The 13,259-nt window shown below is 47.4% G+C and overlaps 1 long non-coding RNA gene across 2 annotated transcripts in view; it reads left to right on the forward strand.

Moving 5' to 3' along the window:
- The window catches only part of LOC307093202, a 98,300-nt gene that overhangs the window by 1,763 nt on the left and 83,278 nt on the right, over positions 1 to 13,259 (forward strand). For both annotated transcript variants that reach the window (XR_013812946.1, XR_013812947.1), the window contains exon 2: positions 8,463 to 8,595. This is a non-coding gene — a long non-coding RNA (uncharacterized lncRNA). The remainder of the gene's footprint in view (positions 1 to 8,462; positions 8,596 to 13,259) is intronic.

Here is a 13,259-nt window from a genome sequence, read left to right on the forward strand (position 1 = left end):
CACACTCCCTACTGGGTATGTGCCCGCAACCAAGGTACATGCCCTTGACCGGAATTGAACCTGGGACCCTTGAGTCCGCAGGCCAACGCTCTATCCACTGAGCCTTGACTTCTGAACTCCTCTCCTCTCCTGGCCTTCTAACCTCTTGGGCTGCTTCTCACACTCTCCCTCCTCCCTCCCCTACCTTATCCCCTACCTTTTCTCTCTGCATTTTTCTCTCATGCAGGTGACTCCCAGGTCCACACTCTCAGTACTGACTTCTCCCCTGAGCTTTGGTCACAACCATCTATTAGAACTCCGCACCCAAATGTGTCCCCATCACTTTAAGCCCCACATATTTTAAACTTCTATGAACTTTTCTGCTCACTAAACTGTGCTTTCTGAATTTTATTCTCTCAAGGATATCATCATTCTCCCTTCCCTCCAGCTTGAAACCTTATAGTGCTCCTGGCCTCCTTGATCTTTTTCCATATCCAGGCAGGTACCAATTTCTTTCCATCCTCACTGCCAACACCTTACTGTGTAGACTTTTAGGACCCGATCATCCTGACCTCAAGTATCACGATAGTCTCCGAATTATCCCTCCCCTCCGCTTTTTTTTCAAGCAATCCTACACAGCTTTTCCAAATTAATTGTAAACACATGGTACATGGTCAGCCTTTATTCTAAAAGCGTCAGTAGCTCCTTATCTCCACAGGATAAAATCTGGATTCCTTAATAGATCCATAAAACTGGCCTGTTAGTTATTCCCTGAACATTGCTAAGCACACTTCTTGGTCTTTGCCCATTTTTTTCTGCAGAATTTGTTCATCTTTATTTAAACCTCCCCTTCCTTCTGTGTCAGGCCTGTTTGAAACTTTTTCTATTACTTCAAGGCCTCAGATTTGAGCTCCAATAGCTCGTTGCTTATACTTTTCACTTTCAAGTTTGTGCTACATTGTAGTAGCAGGTGTTTTTATTTATTGTGTATAATGTATGCATGTGCATCTGTATTCACATGTATACACACATATATTCCTTATCTATTAATATGAAATGCCCTTGGTAACCAGCCCAGTGTTTCACAGGAGGCCTCTAGTAGAGTCCTGTTATTGAAGAGGCAGGGAACGATGACCTCACATAAAGGAGAACAGACAGGACTACCCTCAGCCGAAGGTTTTGTGGATTGTTGAGACCAGATGTGATATGGAGTGAGATCATGGGAGAGGATGAAGGATGAAGGATGAAGGATTCTGCTTGCTCAGAACAAAGTTCAGGGTGTTAGTCTACGCTCACGTACTGCTTCATCTTTCTGGGGACCCCAGGCAGCAAACAGTGCCAGGGAAGTACGAAAGCCATGGAATCGGAGGAACAGGATTGATGAAAATGGCCAGGTCCATCAAGGGGTCTGCAGGATTCAGCCCACTCTTGCAACCCCAGACAGGGCGAGTCCCCAAGGCAAGAAGGCCAGGAAGGGAGAACGACTCATCAGGAAGGCCGGCAGATCTGGACTGGACGTTGTGCTTGATCAGTACCACCAGAGGCTGAGTGAATAGAGAGCCGTGTCAGGTTTGTCTTGGACCTCTTAATCAGAATAGTCTCCACTTGCTCTCTAACTCCCCTCACATTTTGCTCCGAAACAGTACAGTCTGGCCTCTGCTCTCACCGTTCCTCTGAAATTGCTTTTGCTCAAGTCCCGGATAACTTCCTCCTTGCTAACTCCAGCGGATACTTTTCAGTTATTATTTAAGAGAATTTTCTATAGCTTTGACACTGACAAGTTTCTTCTCCTTGAAACCTTGTCCTCCCTTGATTGCCATAGCGCGATTTAACCTCTCCTTTTCTTTTTCCCACACTTCCTTCCACCTGGCTCTTAAACGTTGCTATTGCCCAGGGTCCTTAGCTCTCTCTCTCTTTTGGTAATAATTTTTAAAAACACACCAAACCCCCTCATCCTCCCTTGATTGTTGTGGGATTTGGAGGTGACGTATACAAACAACAGCCCCCTTTCTATATGGGGGGGCTCTTTTTATTATATTATTGCTCATATCAATTCTCTGAATTTACTCCCCTTTCTTCTGTACTATTTCTGCTTTAGCTCAGATTCTTTCTTTTTTTTTTAACTCAGGTTCTTATACTTTGTTTGGATTACTAATTAGGTTCCCCATTTCCAGTCAATACTCTCTAATCTTATGAGATACATTTCTGACATTTCAGTTTGATTAGGATCTCCAGTAGCTACTCAGCACCTTCATTTATTCGTCAAATATCCTTGAAGCACCTGGAATATGTTTTCCCCAAATGTCTTCATGGCTCGCTCCCCACTAGAATAGTAAGTTCCCGAGGGCAGGGCCTTTTGCCTATGTGCCAGGATCTGTCATTGTGCAGAACAAGCAAAGACCCCTGCTCGCATGGAAATGGTCTCCCAGGAGCGGCTTCCCCGGACCCTGCCTCTGCCAGCCCGGCCAGCCTCATTTCTCACCGCCCCACCCTGACCCCAGCATGCACCCTGAGCTCAGCCTTTTCTGTGATTGTCCCAGCCACTTGCTTTGCTTTGGGCTTCCTGCCTGCTCTCCTTTGCCTCCTTAGCCTCCACCCATTCTTCAGAGCTCATTTTCGAGACATTTTCTCTAGGAGTCCTCCATCGACCAAGTCTGTATTAGGCGCCCCTCTATGTGGTACTGGTGGTGCTCTGTGATAACCTCTACTAAGTCCTTAACATTGTACATTTCTTTTTGTAAAAAATATATTTCAATTGATTTCAGAGAGGAAGGGAGAGGGAGGGAGAGAAACATCAATAATGAGAGATAATCATTGATCAGCTGCCTCCTGCACGCCCCCTACTAGGGATGGAGCCTGCAACCCAGGCATGCACCTGACCTAGAATCGAACCGTGACCTCCTGGTTCTTAGGTTGATGCTCAACCACTGAGCCACACTGGCTGGGCAACATTCTCTATTTCAATTGTTTTTCTAGTTGTTCAATAAATATTTGTTGAATGAATAGGTCATTGCTGTTTTTTCTTCCTGTATTTTTTAAAGAAAAATAAAATCACACTAAAGTAAAAACTGGCATCTGTTCATTATAAAGAATTCAGTAAAACATGCTGAAATCCCAAAGATGGAAGTGAAAAAACAATCCCAATCCCACCATCCATAATAACCAATCACATTCGGTGAACATCATTTTGGACAACTTAATATGCAAATATAAGAAGAGAAGCATGGGTAATGAAAAGATGGGTAGAGATACTTTTTTAAAAACCAGAACAATCATAATTCGGATACAATTTTAAATTTAATTTTACTTGAATTTCACAAAAGAAAAAGAAAGAGAAGTTGATGGAATTGCTAATTCATATAAATATTTCCTCTAACCCTAGCTGGTTTGTCTCAGTGGATAGAGCGTTGGCCTGCAGACTAAAGGGTCCCAGGTTCGATTCCAGTCAAGGGCACATGCCCGGGTTGCGGGCTCCATCCCCAGTGGGGGGCTTGCAGGAGGCAGCCAATCAATGGTTCTCTCTCTTCATTGATGTTTCTCTCTCTCTCTCTCTCTCTCTCTCTTCCTTCCTCTCTGAAATCAATAAAAATAAAAACAAATAAATAAAATGAAAGCCCCAAAAGAGGGCTCTATTTCCTGAGGCTGCTGCTCCGATGACTACAGACCGGCCTAAACCAACAGGAACAAGTGCTGTCCCCGGCTGGGTGCCAGAATCTGAAATCAGGGCGTCTAGGCCTGTGCTCCATCAGAGGGCTCTAGGGCAGGGTCCTTCCTGCCCGGTCAGCTTCTGGGGCTCCTGGTGCTCCTGGCCCCATCCCTTCACTCTCCCCTGTCTTCACGTGGCTGTGGACGAAAGGGGCGACATGCTGACCCGACAAGCTCAGGGGAGGCCTGCATGGCGGTCTTGCAAACTCAGAGACCTAAAGTAACCACAAAGGATGGTCTGAAATTAAACTTTAACTAAACGCAGTGATGGTGGGCAGTTATGTCCTAGGCCGGTATCTTCACTGACAAGGTCAACCTTTACCTTAACTGAGCCTATCTGTCTTTTTGCATCTATGATAACATGCCCTTGAAATATCTGGGTAACTTGTAACTTCCCTTTTTCTGGAGCCCCTGGGACACAACCAAATGTGCTGGGTGCCAGGACAGATACCACAAATTCCTTCATTATCATGTTAATTGTTCCTGCACCCACCTAAGTATGTGTCCATCATTTCACTTTTTATCCAGTCCCAGGGGTTTCCCACCACTTTGCTTTATCCCACCTCCTTAATCTATCACCAATGAGTTTCATGTAACCCACCTATGTCCCTCCTTTGATTGCAATGTATAAATACAAATGTAACCCGCCATTCTCCGGAGCATTATCTCAATTCGTTGAGGTTCTGCTCCCCGGCATATGTCGACAGTTTGGCTCAAATAAACTCACAAAAATTCTTTACAGGTTTCAGTGGTTTTTATGTTAACATGGCCTCTCCTCTATCTTCAGTTGCCCCCTACTCCTTCCTAACAAAACCCCACACTGTGTTCACGTGCGCACTTCTGGCTGATCACGTGGCTCCGCCCCCCTGATCACGTGCATACTTCCGGCTGTCCACGTGGCCCCGCCCCCTGTTCACGTGCCCATCGTACAGGTGAGGCCACTGTAGCACAGAGGGGGCGAGTGGCTTCTTCCTTCGAGGGTACACAGCAGTGAAAGGACAGAGCTAAAAATGGAGCCCTCGGCAGCCCAGAGTCTCTGTCTCCGTGACCTGTGACCTCTGGGTAAGCGGCCCTTCACCCTGTGGCCATTTGCTCTGATGGGCGTCACCCTTCCCCTCACCCCCTCCTCCACCCCCAGAGGACAGGGGTCCTGCCATGGCACCAGTGCCTCCGGGCGGCTGCTCTCTGTCCCTCTGTCCCTCCCAGCTGGGAACCTTGGCGGAGTCCGCTGCCCTGGGGCGAGGGCCTTGCGTGGAGAACGTCCCGCCTCCCCTCGCCGTCTGTGGCTTTGATTACAGAGTGCCATGATTTTTCCCGTCTGGCTTACGCCGCCTGCCTCTCCTGGCAGATTTTGTTTTCCCTCAAAATGAAGTTGATTCCGGGTCTGCAAACCAGCAGACTTCCTGCATTCGCTCTGAGACGTGGCTCTGCCCCGGCGTCTCCTGGTCCAAGTCCCCGGTGCCACCTCACCTCCGAGGCAGCATCTCTCATCCCCTGGGCCCCCATTCAGCACACGGCACCCTCCGCGCTCCCCTGCAGCTCCCGGGACCTGCTGAGCCCGGGCCCCAGCGGGTCACCAGTTCCCCAGGTCCTGCCTGCAGCCCCAGGTCCTCAAACCAGTCTGTGAGGGGCCGGGGGGTTGACCCCTTAGGCAGAGGGGTGCAGACACCAGGTGGGCACTCCGCCCCCACACCCGCCTCCCCTCTTCCCAGAGGAAAAGCTGGGAGCACTGAGTCTGTGCTGACGTCCAGCTCCTGGAGGGCTCAGCCTGCGCAGTGCGGCCACCAGAGGGGACCTGTCTGCAGGGTGGTAGGCAGAACAGCCTCCCAGGGCAGCTGGGTGCCCACCTGGCTTCAAAGCCATCCTTCAGCCTCCCCCTTGCCCCTTCTGAAGGGGAACCAGGTGTGGTTTCCTCCCAGCCCAGCTGCCTGCCTTGGGAGGCGGCAGAGGCGGTCGCCCTCTGCTGGCCAGTTCCTGTTTCTGCAGAAAGTAAGAGTCACCCTGCCACCCAGCCCGTGCCCGCTGGGAGCCGGCCCAGCACATCATTCCCATTCCACAGGTCAGAACCAGGCCTCGGCGCTTCCCTCAGCTGGGATGGAGCAGAGCTGGATTGGGAACCAGGACGGTCTCTGCAGCTGACTGTGTGTGGTCCCCATTTTCACGAACCCAGGAGGCTCCGGGGCCCTCTGTGCATTTGTAACTGGGGCTATGTCGCTGTATTACCAGAGACCCCTTCAGGGCCCAAGTTGGGACGTGGTGGCCAGGACTTGTACACAGCCTCTAGGATTGGAGCCCTCTGCTGTTTCCTCCACACGCTGCAGGGACACCCTGCCAGGCGCTCCACTCAGATAGAAGAGGGTACCTTGCCTCCAAATGGGCAACAGACTCAGGCCTGCGGGTATGGAGACTGCTTCTGAGCTGCCATCTCCCTGGGACCCAGAGCTACAGAGGGTAGGGGACTCTGGTCCCCTCTCCCAGGCACCCTCAACATACACCACTTTGCCCCCAAGCAGCTTAGTTCCCATCTGTTTTATATAATGGCCATCAGGTAAGGCTTTGTTTGCAGAAAGTACTCAGTGTGAAAACCCTTTGAAATCCCTGCTCAAGGTCAGCCCTCGGGCCCTTGCAAGCTTGCATGGTCCTGGATTTGGGAGAATGGAGGCCTTTCTCCCAATTCTCCCAAACACACGGAGCTCCTGATGAAGTCAAGTGCACGTCTGCATCCTGGTGTGATGACCTTGCCTCCAAAGGGACAACAGACACAGGCCCGTGGGTATAGAGAGGACGCCTGAGCCGGCTCCAAATGGGATGAGGCAGAAGGTGCTGCAGCCCAGGCTCAAGTGGAGGCGGCAGGAAGGGAGTGGGCTTTGCTCCGTGCCCAGGCCTGTGCCAGGTGCTCACGGTCCAGATCCTCCAATCCTACGAGAGATGTTTCTTTGCTTCCTTCCTTCCCACCCTCCCTCCCTCCCTCCTTCCCTCCTTCTCTCCTTCTCTCCTCCTCTCCTCTTCCTTTTGGCTTTACTAGAGCACCTGTCTGTGCCAGGGGCTGGGGTACAAAGGCAAAGCTAGCATCCCAAGACCTCATCACCCCGGAGAGCATCAAAACGGCTGTGACTGGGATGGGTGCAGGATGCAGGGGGAGCCCCAAGGGACTCAGGGAAGAGTCTCCAGTGGAGTTAAAGCTGAGCTGGGATTTGAAGGCTGAGGAAGGGCATTCCAGGTGGAGGGAACTGCATGCGCGAAGGCATGGAGGCAGGAAACAGCCCACCTGGTCTGGGAACTGTGGGAGGGCGATGGAGCCCGGGTCCAGGGAATCTGCTGGGTGAGGTTGGGGTCCCAGAACCCACTCCCTGGAACCTCTGCCTCCTTAACCTCCTTTGCTCTCGGCTGCCTGGCCAGGAAGAGATCCCCGCCTACCTGCACAACAGGAGGCTTTGAAGCTGAGAGGAGTGAGGAAGAAGGGGCCAGCTGGTGTGCATTTTTGGATTGCTTCTCAGAAATCTCCTCCTCCTTCCTATATTTCAGTTTTATACTTGCTTAGCTGATTCTGCCCTTGACCCTCACAGTACCCCTAACCCCTTCCCACTGGGAACTCTTAAGGACAAGGAACCGTGTTTTATTTCTGCATCCCTAACATTGGGCACAGTGTCTGTAACATAGTAGGGTTAATAAATAAGTGAATAAACTGAGATTCATGTTAATTCCTAAGAAACTGGTCATAATGGCAGAGGACCTGGGAAATTTATTCTTTATTTCAAGATAGATAATTTTTGCCTTTTGATTTTTGAGTCTGATTCCTAAAACACAGAGTCTTTAGTGCCACCTAGTGGCAGTAGCTGCAATAAAAGGCTTATGTAATTAAAAAACGCTTGAACCTTGCATACTTCTGTTTTATTTATTTTGAAGCGAGACAGAGAAGGGAGAACTTGCATTGCATTATGGTACTTTGATTTTTTTATCTATAAATTCTCTGGACCATGAGATAATTCTAATTGTGAGACCTAAGAAGCATAAATAGTCCCTTATAACGGATATTTTGTGAAAAACAGGCAACTCTTCAATTTTGAGAAGGTGCAGGATGAAATGGGCAGAATGATCTGAACTTTGGAGCTCTGCTTGCGTAGCTCTTCTGGGTCAGAGTGGAACTAAATGAGACATAAGTTCCATTATTACTACCCTTTCCCAAAAGACTCTTCACTGTCTGATCCGAGGTCGTCTAACGCCTACTTTGTCTCTTCACTTGACTCCTAATTGCCGGACCAAACCCCTGCCATGACCCCAGACTTTCTGCAATTGATATAGTGAGGAAGCTGCCCCCAGTCTTAGTTGGTTTGGCATAAAGATATTCTTAGACTATTTACACTTTATTGTACACTCGATTCATCTCTTTCTGTGAATCCTTTTTTTCTGTTTGTCAAGTAATAAAGCTCATTATAACCTTTTTGAAATAAATATTTTAGGAAGCAACTGATACATTATATTAATGTGTTTATTTAAAAAATTATTTTGGATGAATGCTTTGTGATTACACGATCTTTTATATAATTTTATCTTCCCTATAAAATATACACTGTTAAATGGGTAATAATGTAAAGAAAATGGCACATTTATAGACTGGATTTTGTGGTGCAGATGGCAATAATTCCCGTGATTAAAATTAGCAGCAGTGTGGAGTGCTCTTACTGTTGCATTAAAGAATGGATCATAAAAGGCATGCTTTGCACTCTTCAGTAGTGCATTGTAATTTAACATACGCATTTTCTCTTTTTTCCTTTTAGGATTCTTCCATTCTTATACTTGATGAACATGTCATCTTGCAAGATTCATCATGAAAACGTTGACTTAGAAAAGACCCTTTGTCTGGACTACGTTGGCCCCTGGTATCTTCGTGGCTCGCCCCTAATCAGAATAGTAAGTCTATTGAATTCTCTGTGTATCATGGTATCTAGATGCATGCCTGGCCCAAAATTGGAGCCCAATAAATATTTGGTAAATGGATGTATGAGAAAATTGAGGCACAGCTAGGCTAGGGTGTTGGCCTAAGGTCACACATGAAGTTACTGGCAGAAGTGGGGCAAGAACCCATGACTTCAGACTCCTACTTTGTTGAGTGGTTTAATATAACATCTTGTCTCTCATCAGTACTGCTTTTCATCCAGGCACCTGAGTCTCCTGACCTGGGCCTTTTGCTTTGAAAGGACCCATTCTGGCCCTTTTCTAGTCACGGTTTTCCGCAGGGCCTACGGTATTCTAAGAGTATGTCTCCCCACTCTCCCCTGACACGCCACACACATTCCAGAGTAGTTTCTAGCAAGTCAGGGATTGTTGAAATTTCCTGACAAATAGCTGGAGCCCACTCCCAGGGGCTGGGCATGTTCTTCTTCAGGTATAGACAGGGTAAGTATATGCATGCCTAGGTCTCAGGAGTGGTCAAAGGGCAGTTGTTGGGGGTGGTGGGTATCTACACACATAAGTGGGAGGCCCCTCCGTTTGGAAAGAAGAACAGACCATAGGCTGGGTGTCTGTTTCTCCTCTTGCTTGTGGTGCCTGCAAATGTTAGGGGTGGGCCTACCTCCAAATAAATCTGGTTCTTCCATATATTGTCATTTTATCCAACACTAAATGAATACCGGTATTATGCCAGGCACTGTGCTAGGTATTTTCAAATGTATTTGTTCATTTAAATGTTATCCCTACTTAAGACTCAGAAGTAATTTCTGACTCTAACTGCAAAGGCTGGTAGATAAGTAGTGCGATTATCCCTTTTCCTTGATTGAGCAGACGTATATGGGGGAGTGGGAGGCGGGGCTGGAAGCCCTTGGTGAGAGAACAACCTAATACTAGCTCCTGAGCTTGGGGGGTCCTCTTCCTAACAAGGCCATTCCTTAACTGGGGGCTTCCACAGCCTCATAGTTGCCTACTCTTCTTTTTCCTTTTGTAATATATTTTTATTGATTTCAGAGAGGAAGAGAGAGGGAGAGAGAGATAGAAACATCAATGATGAGAGAGAATCACTGACTGGCTGCCTCCTGCAGGCCCCCCACTGGGGATTGAGCCTGCAACCCGGGCATGTGTCCTGACTGGGGAATCGAACCGTGACCTCCTGGTTCATAGGTCGACGCTCAACCACTGAGCCATGCCGGCAGGGCTACCTACTCTTCTTTTTCTACAAATATGTAGAGCATTGCTGTGGGGAAGGGCCACTCCCGGCTGTAACAGGGCGGGTGACCAGTCTCTACCTGAGCCCCGGTGAGTCCAATGCAGCATGCATGTCCTGAGCTGCCGCTCTCACAGGAGCTCAGGGGCCTGCCCTGCTCCTCCACACCTGCTCGGAAGCTTCCCCCAGGAAGGCCCTCTTTTATGTGTGCATCTTAGCACTAGAGGTGAGCGTGTTCGCGCCCCCCCCCCACTTGCATGACTTTGGCCAATCATAGATTTTTTTCAGTCTTTAAGAACTGCAAAGAGAATTTTAGTGAGAAGGAAAAAAAAGTAATAAGAGCTATTTTCTGTCCTGAGAGCCCCAGGACAGAAAAGATAGTAATCTACCTCTAGCCCAAAGGCAGACTTACTGCTCGGCATTTAGCTTAGTCACATAGAGCCAAACAGCCCCTATCCCTCAATCCTCCTCCTTTAAAGGTTGGACCCACACTGGTTTTATTTCCTATCCTTTCATGCTCTATGGTCTTTCGTAACATTTAAAAATAGTAGCCTGCAGTTTGGGAGGCCATTAGCCAATTCAGTTCCCTTAACAGTATCTACCTGCTGAGCCGTCCTGCACTGGTTTTCAAGTTTCCTCTGACCTGGTTTGACTTGGTAGCGAGGTTTTCATCGTGTGCCAACTGATGAAACAATAAACATTCTTGGTCAAATAGGGGGTAAAAAGCAAAGTTGTTCATCTTCTCTGTATGGTTGCCTTGGTATTCATTAGCCCTGCCCAATACATGTACTTAAAAATAGCTCATTTTTATTAGTTCCTTGATATACGCCAGTATTGTGAACTGAATTGTGTCCCCCAAAATTCGTATGCTGAGCCCTAACCTGAAGTATACCTCAGAATATGACTGTATTTGGAGAGAGGACTTTTAAAGCGGTAATTAAGGTTAAGTGAAGTAATATGGGTGGGCCCTAATCTAACATGACTAGTGTCCTTATAAGGAGAGGGATACCAGGGATGCCTGTGTACAAGGAAAAGGCCACGTGAGGACACAACAAGCAGGTGGCCATCTGCAAGCTAAGAAGAGAGGCCTCAGGAGAAAACAAACCTACTGACACTTGGGTCTTGGATCTCCAGTCCCAGAACAGGGGAAAAGAAATTTCTGTTGTTTAAGCCACCCAATCTATGGTATCTTGTTATGGCAGTCTTAGCAAACTGTTACAGCCAGGCAATGTAATAACTGCTTTTTATGAACTCTCTCTTTAATGGTCATAGTTACCAAATTGAGGCAGGTCCTGTTGAGACAGGGCCTGCAATAAAACGTTTGCCCATAGCAGGAACCCTCTTCAGTATGCTCAGACCTGGCCCTGAACAGAGGTCAGTACAATACTTTGGCTCCTAAGTGGATGAGGTGGGGAGAGAATGGAATGGGGCCACGCATTTTTTGACACGTGTATCTCTATCCTGATTGTGTTTGTGTTACTCTCTGTTCATTATATTAAGAGAGAATAGTAATATCTGGATTTACATCAGTGTAAGTTCTTATAAGGCTCTATTGATTGAACTGATAAGCCCCTTCTGATCATTCACTGTTCTTTTCTAATTTTGTCCTTTATTTTGGTCTCCCTCGCTGAGAATCACTGGTTTACACTCTGATACCCCAAGTACCTCTCACTGGTTTGATGTTTTTATATGATATTTTCACTTACAGCTTCATTTCCGTGAAATAAAGGTTTGCCTCCATGGGAGGGCCATACATTAAGCTAATGAAAAAGGTAGTTAATAAATTACCGTCCCATGTGTAGCTAGATGCTAGGGGGCAGTTCTTATTGGGAGGAGGGCAGAGTTTGATGGGAAGGATGGTAGAAACACTGAGAGTACCCAGGGCCTAGAGGAGGGTTGACTGGGCCACCTAGGAGAAGATGGGTAAAAGGAAAATGGAGAGGAATTGATGACAATAGTCACTTAGCAGGCTGTGACTTGGCTTCTGCTGGGAGCACCTACTGCCTCTCAATAGAAACGGCTGTCTCTGTGTTGTCACCCTGTCACACTTCCATCCTCACCTACCTGGGTATGATGGGACCTGGACCTGCCACTTGGGTCATGTATGGCTACTTGAACCATCTCATCAAAGTTGTATTAAGTACATAAGGTCCTGGAATTTTACCTGTCAAAACCTAAATAGTTCTCCCTAAAATAGCACATGAATGGTTACAAATAAAATTTGAAAACTGCAAATATGGGAGGCAAAGACAAAGAAAATGGTCTCAGTCTGCTATTGCTCACAGGCTAGATTAACCGAGCACCACTTTTGTCTTGTTCTAAAGAAGGGATATAGGACCAAGGTACCCATAAAGCTCTTATTTAGAGTATTATTTAGAGTTTTGAGTTAGGGACCTTATAATTGAAAATGCTAAAAATACTTCTTAGGCCAGGCAATTCGATTTGGACTGAAGAGATAAGATAATGCTGAAGGTCAAGTTTCGACTTTGAGAAGACACAGGTATATCATTATCTGGGGGAGCCATGCTTTTCCGTAGACACAGGGCCTCCTGTAGTGATAACTACAGACCCCTCTTCTAGGCTCTGACTTAACTGCTTTGGCCCAGCAGACACCGTCAGTAAACAAGGCTTCCTGGGAATATCTGCTTGGCCCTCTTTTAAGAGCAACTTCCAAGGACTGCCTGAGCTCCCACACCCATTTTGTCATCATCTTCCAAGGAGTCCAAGTATACAGCACAGAGCAACAGTCAACAAGACAGTGTGTGATTTTGTGCTAAATTGCATGTACAGATGAAGGACCGCTCAGAGACAGCTTCATGGGGGAAAGAAGAATTTTTGCTTAAGGGTAAATAGAAAAGAGAGCACAGCGAAGGCCCTGTTTTTGAGACTGTTAATTTTCTCTCCTGGCTGCCATACTGAAACTCCTGGAGATGATTGATGTGAAAGAGGATGCAAGACAAGGTTAAAAGGAGCAAGGAGCGCAGGTACATAGTGAGACAGTCTGAATTAGAGCTGCCAGTGGATGTATGGAGACTTCACCAGCTGGAGGGAGGTTGGGAATTATGTGTTTCATCAAGAGAATGAAAGCACACCACTGTGCCATCGGGCAGACGCCTCAGTAAGCAATAATATCCCCTGCATACCCCTCCCCAGTTAACAATGCGCACAGTAAAGTCACTGTGCTGTTAAGTCTCATACAACCTGAGAAGTACAGCTGGTAGCTGCTACTTCACTTTGAAGTTAGAATTGTTTGTCCCTTCAAGTGTGCTAATACTTCTGAAATGTCTTAGCCTTTGGCATCTAGATGTGAGCTTCCCCAGATGTTTGCGGTATACGTGATGTCCTGGTCCTTGCATTCAGCTGATCTGATGCATCTGGTGCCTAATGCATCCCTGTGTGCTCATGGACAAGGCCAAGG

This window comes from Cnephaeus nilssonii (assembly GCF_951640355.1).
Source record: "Cnephaeus nilssonii genome assembly, chromosome: 21".
NCBI lineage: Eukaryota > Metazoa > Chordata > Mammalia > Chiroptera > Vespertilionidae > Cnephaeus > Cnephaeus nilssonii.